Source organism: Heptranchias perlo, chromosome 11, assembly GCF_035084215.1.
Source record: "Heptranchias perlo isolate sHepPer1 chromosome 11, sHepPer1.hap1, whole genome shotgun sequence".
NCBI classification, from domain to species: Eukaryota; Metazoa; Chordata; class Chondrichthyes; order Hexanchiformes; family Hexanchidae; genus Heptranchias; species Heptranchias perlo.
Window position 1 is genome coordinate 56599617 of NC_090335.1, and position 11889 is coordinate 56611505.

Here is an 11889-nt window from a genome sequence, read left to right on the forward strand (position 1 = left end):
CTATGGATGTTGTTTATATGGACTTCCAGAAGAGACTGTTAGCTAAAGTTGAAGCTCATGGAATTAAAGACAAATTATTGACCTGGTTAGGAAATTGGCTGAGCGGCAGGAGACAGCGGGCCCGATTTTAGCACCCGCTCTCGGGTGCGTTCTCGGCGGGGGGGGGCCTCGAAAATTGCGAAATCCAGGAGCGGGACCGGATCGCGCCTCGATCCCGCCCACTTCCGGGTTCCCCGCTGATGCTCGGGCGTGCGCACGCAGCCCCCGCTGGTGGGAATCCCGCAGGCAATTAAAGCCAGCGGGATGCCACTTGACGCTATTTACTTTGCTATTTCAGGTCATTAACTGACCTGATTAAGGGACTGTGTGTGATTTTTGAGCAACATGGGACTGTTTCCCGTACTGGGGGAAACACTCCCAGCTGGAATGGACGTGTTGCAGCTGTCAGCCTGTGGCAGCTGCAAAGTTCCATTTGACAGGTTGGGGGGGGGAGACCCTCACTCATTGCAGGAGGCCACTCTGTCACTTGGGACAAAGTTTGGCCTCCACCACCCTCCTCCTGACGGTCAAAGTCACCAACCTGCACACTTACCCCGGGGTCCGGAGACATGTACCTACCTTGCGGACCCCCTCAGATGTACATCTTGCGGATGGGGGCCGCCGTAGCTGCAGTCATGACCTCCTCAGAGGGCGAACAGCATCACCAGCCTCGCCATCCACGCCGTCCACCTCTGACACGTGGAGCTCCACAACAGAGTGCTGTGACACATCCACCTGTACAGCAGGAGGGCGGGCTACCGCAGAGAGAGATGCGTCTCAGAGGGCACTACCCTCGCCACAGGGTCCACAGACCGAGGCGCAGCCTCCTGGACCTCTCTGAGCAGCAGTGCACATGGAGGCTCAGAGTCACTCGACATGTAGCCGTGGACATCTGCAGCCTCTTTCATGCCGAGCTGCTCCTGGCTGGCCCGTGCACCATCTTCCTACCTGTCGGTGTCAAAGTCACCACTGCCCTCCCGAACTTCTCCTCCGCATCTTTCCAGGGTGCCACCGGGGACATCGCCGATGTCTCTCAGTCGTCTGCGCAGAAGAGCCCTGCAAATACACCTATACCCACTCTGTAGTGACACAATGGGTGGCATCAGTGGTGGGTCCTCATAGTGATACCCAGGAGTGGGCTTTATTGCACAAACCGGACAGGATTCGTGAAGACATGGCAGTAGTGGTGCCAATAGAATGTGTGATGTGAGTTGTTCTGAAATTCAATAGAAGTAACAACCATGACAAACCCTCAAACACCCTTGTGCATCCCCTTCATGCTCACGACACGTTTGCCTTACGCTGCCTACTGCACATATGTGATGCATGCCCTGTGGCTGCAGCACAGGTTGTGGCAGGTTGAGTGAGGCTGGCCGTGAGAGAGATGCACGAGAGGGTCAGTATGGGATAGAGCCATGACATTGTATGAGGATTGGGTTGTGTGTTAGTGGCGGTGTGAGTACTCGCGAGGTGAGTAGGTGCAGGTAAGATGAGGATGGGGTTTGAGTGGGTATGAGGGGTGATGTGACAGAGTAGTGTTGGCGGTGCCGAAGGAGATGTGGGTTGGGGGCAGTGATGTAGCAGACGGAGTGTAGGGGAAAGACTACGTGTACTCACTGTGGCTGACCTACTGAGGTCATTGGACCGCCTCCTGCACTGTGTGCAGGTGGGCGATATGTTGGTGGCGCGGGTGACCCCCTCTGCCACCTCGAGCCAGGCCGTCCTGGTGGCAGAGGCGGGCCGCTTCCTCCCGCCCGCCGGGTGGAAGATCTCTGTCCTCCCCCTCCTCCTCACCCCATGTATTGATACCTGGGGTGAGGGATCATTAAACTGGGAGCAGCCTTCCCCCTGGGCTGCTCCATGCAGTCATCTTTGCTATTTCTTGCAGCATCTGTCAGTGGAGGACTGCCCCTTTAAATAGAGCGCCTCCAGCTGACAGATCTTACTGCGCATGCGCAGCCCGCCCGATGCGCAGATCAGCAGCAGGGAACCCGGAGGAGCAGGTAAGTGGATCCAATTAGTGCGTTGCCTGCTGCGATCGTGCGGGAAACCCACTAATTTCAAACGCGCCCGCTTGCCCATCCGCCGGGAACCCGCACCCCTGGTAAAATCGGGCCCAGAGAGTAGGGATAATGGGCAGGTTCTCAAATTGGCAGGATGTGACTAGTGGTGTCCCACAGGGATCTGTGTTGCGGCCTCAACTATTCACTGTATTTATTAACTACTTTGATGACGGAATAGATAACCACATAGCCAAGTTTGCCGATGACACAAAAATAGGCAATTGTAAACAATTTTACAACACCAAGTTATAGTCCAGCAATTTTATTTTAAATTCACAAGCTTTCGGAGGCTTCCTCCTACCTCAGGTGAACGTTGTTGGAAATTAAATCCTCGAAATGAAATCGCATTTATAAATCACAGAACAATGCTTGGTGATTACAGACAGTTTTTTCAACTGCCCGTTGCCAAGGCAATCAGTGTGCAGACAGACAGGTGTTACCTACAAGGTCTCCGAATATACAAATCACAAAAAAAAACAAAAAAAAAAAGAGATATCTCTTTTTTTTTGTGATTTGTATATTCGGAGACCTTGTAGGTAACACCTGTCTGTCTGCACACTGATTGCCTTGGCAACGGGCAGTTGAAAAAACTGTCTGTAATCACCAAGCATTGTTCTGTGATTTATAAATGCGATTTCATTTCGAGGATTTAATTTCCAACAACGTTCACCTGAGGTAGGAGGAAGCCTCCGAAAGCTTGTGAATTTAAAATAAAATTGCTGGACTATAACTTGGTGTTGTAAAATTGTTTACAATTGTCAACCCCAGTCCATCACCGGCATCTCCACATCACAAAAATAGGCAGCATTGTAAGCAGTGTAGATGGAAGCATAAAATCACAGAGAGCTGTTAATAGATTAAGTGAATGGGCGAAACTGTAGCAAATGGATTTCAATGTAAGCAAGTGTGAGGTCATCCACTTTGGACCTAAAAAGGATAGATCAGAGCACTTTCTAAATGGTGAGAAGCTCAAAACAGTGGAGGTCCAAAGAGACTTAGGGGTCCTTGTACATAGATCATTAAAATGTCATGGACAGGTGCAGAAAATAATCAAAAAGGCTAATGGAATGCTTTTATATCTAGAGGACTAGAATACAAGGGGTTAGAAGCTATGCTACAGCTATATAAAGTCCTGGTTAGACCACACCTGGAGTACTGTGTTCAGTTCTGGGCACCGCACCTTAGGAATGATATATTGGCCTTGGAGGTAATGCAGCATAGATTTACTAGAATGATACCTGGACTCCAAGGGTTAAATTACGAGGAGAGATTACACAAACTAGGGTTGTATTCCCTGGAATTTAGAAGATTAAGGGGTGATTTGATTGAAGTTTTCAAGATATTATGGGGAACTGATAGGGTAGATAGAGAGAAACTATTTCCACTGGTTGGGAAATCTAGGGCTAGGGGACAGAGCCTAAAAATTAGAGCCAGAACTTTCAGGAGTGAAGTTTCTACACATAAAGGGTGGTAGAAGTTTGGAACTCTCTTCCGTAAATGGCAGTTGATGCGAGCTCAATTGTTAATTTTAAATCTGAGACTGATAGATTTTTGTTAACCAAAGGTATTAAGGGATATGGGGCTAAGGCGGGTATATGGGGTTAGGTCACAGATCAGCCATGATCTCATTGAATGGCGGAACAGGCTCAAGGGGCTAAATGGCCTACTCCTAAACCTATGTTCTTATGTGATCTTCAGTCTCTTTCAAACTAGCATGATACGTATACTCTCCTAGACTTAGCCAATAGCAAATATTGGCCATTGGCTGCGATCCTTTGATTCGCTGCTCTGCTCACAATGGCAAGATCGGCGTGCAAGACGGCAAAATTTACACTGTCCGTCGCCAATCTCGCCATTGCAGGAAATTCTGGGCCATTTGTGTTTTGCATGTAGTCCAGTCGTTGCTTTTGTGTAAATTATAATATGTGATGAAGTTGCTGTGCATCTTGGTGGATTTTAAAGCATATGCTTGCTTATTTGAGTTGTGTTATTTGGCTAATGCATTTTATACCTTATGAAGTTTAGAAACTAGGCTACATAAATATATAGCTTGATCAGTGTTATGTCTTTCATCCATGATATTAATGTGTAGGGTAATTGCCATAGCTGCTGTGCCATCTTCACTCATTCTCATGCAGTGCACTCTTCTATGCACAAGTGTAAAGTATATTAGATCATTAATATTGTGTGTCTTCATCCCTTTTGCATGAACTGTATTAAATACACTATACTAGCCTTGTAACAAGCTGGTGCAGACCCCAGACCCAATGGTCAATTAGACACGCAGACTAGATTCTAAAACGAGTGAGGTTTATTCAACCATGTTGTTTCTTTACTTACCTATCACTGTCTTGTTCATTGCTGTATTAGTATCCAGCCTACCACTTATCTCTCTCTGATCCTTCCTCATCAAACTCCTCTGAGTTCCTTCCTCTCCGAACACCCTTCCTTAACGGAACCATTTCCCAGCCTTTTATTCTTACAGGCTGGGAGTGTTAATGGCAATTAAGGTCAATAATTTCTTAAAGTGGTATCCCTATCTCAGAGACAGAGCTCTCAATATCCTAGGGCTTACATATCCTCCCTCTCACTCTGTTACATATCCCCCTCGCCAGCAAAGAGCCAGGGGCTCGAGCGATTCCTGTCATCAGGCATGACATTCGCATTCTCATGTGAAAAATCTGGTGTTCAGCTCCTTGGACTTCTTGATTAAGGCTTTTCTTCTGCGCCTCGTCAAACTGGTGAACCTGGAGATCCTGTTCACGGTCAAGCTCCTGGAGTCTGCCCTTCTTGTCTTCCACTTTTCTCTTCAACTTCCTGCTGTGCATGTCGAGAAGGGATCTGATCGTTTGGACTCATTGTACGTTGCCACCTCCCTGGCCATCCGTTTGCCTCTTTCGGAGAGACTAGGACGCTTAGGTTCCTTCCCAGGGGAGTTTTTGGTTTCTAACATTTCCTGTGCTTTCCTTTCCTTGTCAGCCGGAGTATCTGTCCATATGGACCGGTCAGATGACCCTCCATTTGTACACCTCTTAAAACGGTCTCGTGCCCAGGCGTATGTTTTGTAACTCTGGTGGATGTTAAGTCATCCAAGACTCTTTGGCCTATTTCTGGGCATCATCCCTATCCCCAGAGGCCAGGTTTTCCTTCATTCTGCTCACCCTGCGCTCAATATCCGCCGCTATGCTGCTTTCAGCCACGCCTGCCAAGGGCATCGGGCCAATAACCTTCTTTATGCTGGGGAGCAACATGCTACTTGCTTAGTGTTTCCACATCATCCTCTTGTACCTTATCAGCCCTTTGTGTCTTTACGCAGTTTTAGTACAGCCAGATCTTTTTCTTGTTGGAATTCAATTTGGGTTTCCTCTTTGATTCCCTCAAGCTGTTCTGATTGTATGTCTTCAAGTTTGCCATGACAAACAGCCTCAACTATTTGTTTTCACCTTCTTTATAACCTCAGTTATGGTGGTTCCAGTTGTTTCCTTGCATAGTCCGTCAATACTTGGCTCTCGCTGTAGAATTTCAGTTGCTGGAATCGATGTTTTAACTATTTGTCCCTTTTTTCTTTGCTCCTCATCAGATCTTTCAAGTAATCTCTTCAGATACTGCCCCCATCATTTCAGTTTCCATATTCTCAGCAACAGCTTCCCCGTGCTTTTTGGCTTCAACCATCTGTTGCTCAATCTCGACTGCCATGAACTGCTCCGGTGCTATTTTAGCATTGTCGGCTGCCATCTTTTGTATTTTCTCATCAATCTCTTCCTGCTTTGTAATTTCAGAATCATCTTTGCCTTCATGCACACACTTACTCTCTTCTCCTTTTCCAGGGAAAAGAACTTCAGGTGGACTTCCCTCGGCCTTGTCAGTGACTGGACTCACTTTGCCACTTCTTACTTGGATTCACCACTCACCTCACCAGCCGTGCCATCTTCATCCTTTTTCATAGCAGCTGCATGGGCTCCGACTTCACCTTCTTCCCCGTGAACAAAAAACGCACAAACTTGAAAACCTTCTTAAAGCCGATCTCGCCGGCTTGCGCCACCTCAGGCTGCTCTCTAATTCCTGCGGGTAGATCTCTGCCTTCCTGAGCATCTTTCTGTTCCTCGTCTTAGGCCTCGACGGGCGTCTCCTTCTGGTCAAGCTCCATTTCCTCCAGCTCTTCCTCTCGGGATATGCTTGGCGGCTTACCTTGCCCAACTTCTCTGGGAATGCCCTCCTCCTGGAGCCCATTTAACGGCTCTGATTTTCCATTGAGTGCCTCTTGTTCATTGGATTTCCCCTGGATTCCTGAAATCTGGCCATTCTTCTGAACAGCTGGTCATCCACCCCCTCCATGTGCTACCTCACCTCCGTAATGCTGGCTAACTCTGCAGTGAGGTCTTCAAAGTTATCTTCTCTCTCTCGATTTTCTTCTGCTGTCTGAATGTCCAGGGTTTCAGTAGCTTCATGTGAAGCCGAAGCCTGCCCTACAGTTGAAGGTTGTGCTTTAGCTCCATGATCAAGCACCTCGCCGTTAACATCTCCAGTGGCATTGACCTGCTTCCCATTTTCTTTCTGCTCTCAGGTTGCTTCAATCTTCTCCTCAGTGACAAATGACTCGTCTTTAGCCTTCGTGAAACTCAGCTTCCTTCTCAATTCCGCAAAAAACCTCGTTCAAAAACTCTCTTCAGCGGAGAATCCACAGCAGAGCTTTCTACTGGACTGACCGCAGACTCCAACGGCGCCTCGGCAGCTGCTGGTTTAGTTTCTACCTGGCCAGAGCGCTCTTCCACTTCTGCCCCTGCGATCTGATTTGTTTCAGGTTGGAGTCCCTGAACCTTGTTAGTCCACTCCCGTTGTACCAATGTGGACTGCATGAATGCTCTCAGCATTTCCTCACTGATGGTGGTTCTTGGTCTTTCTCAGAGTGCCAAGATCCCACTTCTGACACCACATGTAACAAGTTGATGTAGGCCCCTGACCCAGTGGTCAATTAGACGTGTAGACTAGATTCTAAAACAAGTGAGGTTTATTCACCCATGCTGTGTCTTTATTTACAGCAATGAACAAGACAGTGATAGGTACTACTTTCCAGCCAACCATTTATCCCTCTCCATTTTTTTTCCTCTCCAAACTCCCCTTCCCAATTGAACCATTTCCCAGCCTTTTATTCTTACAAGCTGGGAGTCGTTCAAGGCAATTAATGTCTTCGATTTCTTAAAGTGGTATCCCTATCTCGGATATAGAGCTCACAACATCCTAGGGCTTAAATATCGTCCCTCTCACACCTGACTTATGTTTGTTGGCCAGTGAGTTGTGTATCTCATGGAGTTTAGTTACTGTGCTTCTATGTAATGTATTACTTGGCCAATGTTGTGCCTACTTAAACAATGTTTTGGTATCACTCATTGAATCATTCCATTATTCTTGTGCGAAGTATATTGAATAGTACTGAGATGACTATTCAATACAGAGTTTTCATGAAGTTTGCAAATGTACAATGTATAGTGTATGGCCAGTACACTGTGTCTGCAGTGTAGTTCTAACAGTGTTCTTGTAGTATGGATAAGTAAATCAAATTCTACCATGGACCATATATTGCAATGTGATCTAGTAAATTGCATAGATAATGCATTTATCGGCATTCTTGAGAGATGACAGAAGCTTGCATTTGGTTCTTTGTTGTGCCTTGCAGACTATGAGCTGCTGGTCTCTGACATGCCACATATGTTCAGTCCAATCCCAGTATCTGAACTTGCTAATATGGGAAAGAAGGAATTTACAGGTATTCCCAACAATATCTATGTCTCGGGTATGAATTCATGAATGGAGTAAATACTAATAAGTGCACGCTGTTAAATGTCACTGAGATTTTCTCAATTTTAAATGTTTGGTCTGAAGTGACAAATAGTTAGGACACATGCCATAGCTGATATGTCACACTTCAGCACTAACACAAAGTGTTCTGTTTTAGTTGTATGCAAAGTGTATTTGATAAACAATACACCTTATCCTGCATGGAGTCCATTAATTGCTGTTGCATAAAGTATATGAAATGGCCAATGCACTGCAGATCTCATGGATTTTAAGCACTTTTCTCACCTTTGTTGGTTTAATTGGTTAATGCACTGCACATTTCATAAATTTTAGAGACTGCACTTATCTGTAAAGTGTCTGTCAACCTATCATGGCTATGAATGTGATGTTTATTGGATTATCAATGCAATTTATCTTTCACGTAGTTTACACAACGATACTGCATGGAGGTTCTGTTGTCATGTCACCCATTATGAATTTTATTGACCGATCAATGTGTTATGGTGTGGGTATATTATTATATGAAGTGTATTATTTAGTGCATAATTTCCAGCTTTTCAAAAAACGTGTTTGTAGGCCATTAAATCAACAGCCTGTGTCAGGAATTAGCACTCCTGACTTGATTTTTACTTAATTTTGTTCAGTCCTATCAAAAGGTTTGGTTATCTCCTAGTTTTTAGTTCTGATGAAAGGGGTGCACACAAAACATTAATAGTCTTCTCCATTTTTAGATAATTTTGGGCCTGTTGTGAATCTCCAACATTTTCTGATTTTACATATTTCAGACTTCTGGCTTTAACTTTTTAAATAATTTTTTTATCAACTCTAATATCACAGAGGTTGTATTTGGTTTCTTTGTTATACCTTCCAGACCCTGAGGTTCCAGCCCCTGCCACTCCAGATGTGGTCAGTCCAACTCCAGTATCTGAAATTAATAACAGAGAAGAGAAAGACGTCACAGGTACTCCCCACAATATCTATCCCACGGGCTGAGTGTTACAATATAATTTTATGTAGAAAACTATTTATAAGCATCACTCTTCCCTTTCAAACATGGTACTTAAAAGCCCGCTCTCATGTTTCTATTCATGGTATGTGTGGTTATTTAAATAAATATTCTTTCCATATCTATATTAGTTTTAAGAACTGTTTATTACAAATTTAGTATCTTACCTTAGAGATTCTCCTGGGTACAATGGTGCTGGTTGCTCCCATAAACATACAGAGCGTTTTATGTTTCACAGTGTGCCCATACTGCCTAATATCCAACTCTATAATAGCGTAAACCAGAGGTGTAACAATAGTATCCCCCTATGGTCTAAACTGGATATTCGTGTCTTTTGCATGTGTGTTTCCTCACTCTGAAGGCAGACTGAGCCATACCTGGTAAAACAATGCTAGATAAATTGCTTTAATTCCCAGCACATAAACATACAGAGCAACAGTTGTGATCATATTTACTTATTTAAATCAGTGCAACTTATCTGTATGTATTAATACAAAATAATGAACATACTCTGCTTCCCTACATCAGTGGATCATCTTTCTTGACTTAAACAGAATAATGTCTAACTTCCACCTGCACTCTAACTTTCTCGCAGCCTGAGCTGGGCCTGACTGCCTTGCAACTTTCTGTTACAAAAACCTGAATGCCTTTACATCCTTTTCTGGGCTTGACTGATTGCCTACGTCTCTGATTCTGTGTTTGATAGCCCTCCGTTCATATCCAGAAAGGGATTAAAAACTTGCCAGTATGATGGATGTGTGGTGTTTTTCAACTGCTGAGACACGCTAAGTAATTGCTTAGTATTTACAGTCTGTGGGGAAACAACACCAAAACTAATTTATTAGCATCTTAACTATCTAACACCTAACAGCCTTTTTTAATTTGTGTAAATACACTATGCTTTAAAACACAACATTTAAAGGTAACTCTTGTTTCCAAATCGTTTCTGTGGAAAAATGGCCAAAGGATCTCGTAACTTAGCAGTTCTGCTCATTTTTTGAAAGAAGTTGAACCTCCACTTTGAGGTAGAATAATGCTGTCAACCCAGTAGGAAATTGAGAACCCTGTCCATTAAAGAAATGTCCACCTGTTCAGTGGGGTAGTTTTCTTCTCTTTGTTCTGCCCTTAGTTCTTTGAGCAGAAGATGTAATATTGAGACCAAATCATAGCAACAGCACAGAAACATCATGAAGTCATTAACAGAACAGTTCCAAGCCGTATCAGGCTAGAGAGAGAAATGAGAAATAGGTGGGAGGGAGCTTTTTATGTGGAGATTGAACTTTCAAATAAAGAAGATCATGCTAGTCTAGGTAAACTAATATTTTTCCACTCTGCTGAAACTCCACATACAAATGGTACACCAAAATAGTGTAAAAGCTGTCATCAATTTGTTATCCCCCGTCAGCCACTTGTGTTCAGTACAACTCCAGTGTCTGAATTTGATAATATAGAGGACAAGTTCGCAGGTACTGGCAATAATACCTATAGAGTGTATGGAGTGCAATCGTGTAACATTATGCAGAAATTATTAGTAGTTGTTGTGCCTTAAATAATATTTAAGTTATTGTAAGGAATTATAGTTCCGTATACTGCCTTATCTTTAGTACACAGCATTTTATTAGCTATGAACAAAAGGTCCTGTACAAAGATATAATTTGGACTTGTAAATATTTAGCATAGAAAATGTAAATGTACTTGAGACACAATGCCACACCAGAATTTATTTCCAACGTTCAACCAAACTGATCCTGAAGAAAATATTTATATACACAGTTTAAAGTTATGACTGCAGTGATACCAACCTATGATATAGATGTGCAGTTCTTATGTCACGGATCCCAAGCTATATTCTCTCAGCTACATTTTTTAATTCTGATTTACTTTTGTGCAGAGTACATTGGCTATTGAATTCTGCATGGAATCATAGAAACATAGAAAATAGGAGCAAGAGTAGGCCATTCAGCCCTTCGGGCCTGCTCCGCCATTCAAAATGATCATGGCTGATCATCCAACTCAGTAGCCTGTTCCCGCTTTTTCCCCATATCCCTTGATCCCTTTAGCATTAAGAAATATATCTGTCTCCTTCTTGAATACATCTAATGACTTGGCCTCCACTGCCTTCTGTGGTAGAGAATTCCACAGGTTCACCACCCTCTGAGTGAAGAAATTTCTCCTCATCTCGGTTCTAAATGGCATACCCCGTATCCTGAGACTGTGACCCCTGGTTCTGGACTCCCCAGCCATCGGGAACATCCTCCCTGCATCTAGTCTGTCTAGTCCTGTTAGAATTTTATACGTTCCGATGAGATCACTTCTCATTCTTCTAAACTCTAGTGAATATAGGCCTAGTCGACCCAATCTCTCCTCATACGTCAGTCCTGCCATCCCAGGAATCAGTCTGGTAAACCTTTGTTGCACTCCCTCTATGGCAAGGACATCCTTCCTCAGATAAGTAGACCAATACTGCACACAATACTCCAGATGTGGTCTCACCAAGGCCCTGTATAACTGCAGTAAGACATCCCTGCTTCTGTACTCAAATCCTCTTGCAATGAACGCCAACATACCATTTGCCTTCCTAACTGCTTGCTGCGCCTGAATGCTCACTTTCAGCGGCTGGTACAAGGCCACCCAGGTTTCGTTGCACCTCCCCTTTTCCCAATCTATCACCATTCAGATAATAATCTGCCTTTCTGCTTTTACAACCAAAGTGGATAACCTCACATTTATCCACGTTATACTGCATCTGCCATGTTCTTGCCCACTCACCCAACTTGTCTAAATCACATTGGAGCCTCTTTGCATCCTCCTGACAGTTCACATTCCACCCCAGCTTTGTGTCGTCTGCAAACTTGGAAATGTTACATTTAGTTCCCTCATCCAAATCATTGATATATATTGTGAATAGCTGAGGCCCAAGCACTGATCCCTGCAGTATCCCACTAGTCACTGCCTGCCACCCGGAAAAAGACCCGTTTATTCCTA

General features: G+C 44.3%; 1 pseudogene; it reads right to left on the reverse strand.

The window, feature by feature from the left end:
- Window positions 1-4770: 4770 nt before the first annotated feature.
- On the reverse strand, window positions 4771-5323 carry LOC137326843 (GPALPP motifs-containing protein 1 pseudogene; annotated as a pseudogene).
- Window positions 5324-11889: the final 6566 nt, after the last annotated feature.